Source organism: Hylobates moloch, unplaced genomic scaffold, assembly GCF_009828535.3.
Source record: "Hylobates moloch isolate HMO894 unplaced genomic scaffold, HMol_V3 SCAFFOLD_9, whole genome shotgun sequence".
In the NCBI taxonomy this organism is placed as follows: Eukaryota; Metazoa; Chordata; class Mammalia; order Primates; family Hylobatidae; genus Hylobates; species Hylobates moloch.
In genome coordinates, this window is record NW_026652284.1 from 57,887,733 (window position 1) to 57,891,729 (window position 3,997).

Here is a 3,997-nt window from a genome sequence, read left to right on the forward strand (position 1 = left end):
TAATTATGATATTCATACATACCTGATAGAAGAGGATTCATTTATGTACAGTATCATAAACTATTAGAGAACAACGGGCCTAATTACTAAGTTATTTCAAATTCTTCAAGTTACATAGTGAAAATGATTGCAGGCCTTTTGGGGGCCAAGGCTCTTCATTATTCATCTTTATATTCTCAGCCTCTAGCATTGTGCATGATAAATTAAGTATTTAAATAGAATTAGCCAAGAAAGTTCTAATTTCTATGGTTCCTTACAGCAAAATAAGATTTGATGATTAGGAGAAAAAGGCATGTCAAAAGTGAAGCAATTCATTCATTTCAAAAACATGTCTTAAACATCTTCATTGTGCCAAAGTTAAAGATGGAATATAAGTTTAAAAATCAAAAATAAAATGCTGTATGGCTAAGTTTTATTATTATTATTGAAATGTCTATCGTATAAACTAATAAATAAAAATTTCATTTGAAAATTTTAAAATTAATTTCTATGTAATAAATGCTTCCATTTCTCTGTAAAAAAAAAAGACAGGTTAACCCACACATGTAGATGATTTCAGAAATTGATGGAATAACTAGATTTGTACAAAAACCTGCGACGTTATTTCTATGTGTCTCTATTTTATCAGGATGGGCCTTATAAGTTATTAAGAATTCACAACATAGATTTAAGGGCTTATACATCTGGGGAATATAAAGAAGGGGGAAAAAAGAAACCTTGTCTCTATTATGACGGCTACTGTTATGCCAACAACATCAAACAACAAGGCATTTCCCAACTCATAAATGTGGAGAAAGCTCCCTAACTAGCCGTATTGTTTCTTCATGATAAATTCACTCTATCTTTCCTACATGAGCTTGGAAACATTACCAAACTCAAAAGGAACATGGGTGGAAGGATCACTCCTGAGAGCTTTCACCTGTTTCCTGTTGCTAAGGAAACCATTTCCTTTGTACATGTTCAGAATAGCAGGCTCCTTTGAATTCTGCCTTTCAAATTCTATTTTTTAAAGCAAACATATAGATATAAACCCATATTTTGAGATGTACATCCTTTTATTGTTTCTAGTATCTGATCAAAAAGTTTCATCCAATTAGAGGTAATATATACTTTTCGCAGATAAAAATATTGCAGACAGAAAATTCCTTTTTGTTGTTTTATATTTTCTAAAATCTACAGTGCTTTCCAACTCACAAAAGAGTCAGTAAATCTAAGATATCTCTATGACCTCTGAATATGTATCTCTGAACATTGGCTGAAATATTTTACAACTTATGGTGTTTGATATGATTGGAAACAGTCATGTTTAGTTGTTGTGTAGTGACAGAGTTATCACACACTAACTTAATTGCTTAGCAATCGCTTGTTGAGACTGTAGGAGAAGAATAAAACATTTTTATTCAACATAGTTCTTAGTTGGAAGGAAACCAGTAACTAGAGGTAAATTAACAAGAGAAAAACAAACAGAAGTTTACTAGCATGTATATTTCATATATACATGAATATACCCAAGAAATAAGTCATTCCTTCTCTAAGAGGTAGCTTTGAATTCCAGATTATGTAGCATGTTCAACAAAGAGAAGTAAATTTTTAGAGAAATGACAAAACAAAAAGAAAGAACTTTGAGTTTCTAGGGGTGCAATTTGGGGGAAGCAAATAAATGCCAGATTACGAATAGTAAAGCTTGTTAATACAGATTCCTGTGGCATAATCTTCCAGGTCCATAAAGGTCCAAAGCAGTGATGGGGGTAGGGGTTGGGGGTAAGAGGATGTCCTGGTGTGGCAGGAGGGCTGGAGGGGGTGGGGCATATCATTTGCTTTTGTAAATATATGTCCTGCTTTTCGACAAATACAGGGATGACAGACAGTTATTCTGCATCTGCTTTCTCTTGTCTTCAGATCAACAATTCATAATTTGGGGTGGCATATCCTGGTCTCCCACAAAAAAATCCCATTTTCTTTTCATTTAAAAATATTGTTAATATTTGTTTATTTAAACATTTTGTGGAAGCATTAGCTCAAATGTAAAATTTCAAAGAGAAAAGATGAAAAGTGGAGTTTCATTATAGTGCAGTGATTGCTGTGTATATTCACCAGCCACTAACAACAGCATGTGTGGACATTGGCCATAAATACTAGCTGATTTCATAACTTGGATTGTAAATGCTATAATTATATGTTGTAATTCACATTATACAACTGAGAATTGTAGCTCAGTCTACAGCTTTATTGCAACATTCTCATTAATGTCCTGTTTATTTAGGATCTTCCAAATAATTCCTTTGAGCACCCATCATGATATTTGTAATTATACTCTTTGTATCTCTTCAAAATGTTTTGGACCCATCTTACATGTTTTGATGTGCTTGGTGCTCTCAAATGACAGACTACAAACCTAAATTACATAACCACAAAGTTAAAGTGCTTTTGATCATTATAAAATAATTTCCTTCATTTGTTTATGTCTATTCAGTGATTATGACTTCTGGTGAAAAATTTGTTTTTAATTTTAGGGAAAAGTATATGCCTATATATTAAATTGACATTTAATTGACTTCTACAAATTCTTATTATTATGCATATTTATTTGACTTGCCTATTGTTTTCAGCCTAACAATCACTGATATAATACCACATTTCCTTCAGAGACAATGTTGTTTTATGCACAAAGAAAAACATTTTAGTACATAAACATGCTTCCATTTCAAGGAGACTATTTCACTGATATGAATAAGAATGTACTATGAATAAGAATGTACAATAATTTAGTTAACTCACTGCTTTTCTCACATTAGCTGTTCAATGAAGATATTTGTTCAGTAATGTTAAGCATTAATTTTAATAGAATAAAATTGTGTGTGTATGTTACATGTGTATACACAAACGTATACATACACTACACAATTTGGGGCATATTAAAGGATTCACAATTCTGCTTCTTAGATATCGATTAAATAACTGCTCTAAAATTAAAATTTTCATAATATTCCATTCCTTAAAGTCTCATATTTATTCTTAACTTACTAGTTAATATCATATTGGCACTTTGATTTTAAAAACAAAACAATTGCTTTGGTTCATCAGCCTCTGGGTGTATAATGTTTGATGGCTTTTGTTGGCTTATTGCACTTTAATTAGTGTGATGCTGTGCAACTTTGGTATGTAGCACACGGTTATGCTACCCTTAATTGAAATCTTTCTCTTGTGTCTGTAATCATTATATCATCTTGATGCTTGGAAGTGCTACTCTTATGGAGTATGTGGTAATACTGCATTAGCCCCTTGAAGCTAGGGAGCTTGATTAACAGAATCAGATAAGCTACTAGAAGTTCTCTGTTTCTTAGCTCTAGTATCTCCAAATGCATTTTATAAATTGCCTGCCTACCTTAATATTACAAATATGCAGATACATACCACTTACTGTAGAAAATGAAAATTTACAGTGGAAAATTATCTTCTTGCACACACTTAGACTAAAGGTTACTGATTCAAAATGTTTAATAAAGATATTACTTCCCATTTTGCACTCAGTGGGAAATAGTTTTAAAAGCAAGACAAGGTATATAAAAATCATCTTTCCCTTTTATTTTGCTTTCCTTTGACTCCGGATTATTTACACAATGCTTTCTAAGGTATTTTTTTCCATTGCAGATTTTCCTTACTATTTTTCTAACACGCTAGTTTACACTGTTTTTAAGGGTCCTCAGAATTCTTCTGTAGGGTGATTGGTTTAAACAACTCTTACAGTTATATCAAAAGGAAAGTCATCAAAGGTGGAAAATAAACATTTTAAAGAACATACAGAATTCCTTTGTCAAAGTAAGAATTTTACCCAAAAAAGCATATTCAAATAGTGAAAAGGAGAAACAAACAAACATAATGTACTTTAAAGATGGCATATGCAACAGTAGTCATGAAAGAGAACTGAGGGTTTAACCACAGCTCAGAACCATGAGGCTTGAAGTATTACAAAGTAGGGATAGTTTGGAGACTGATG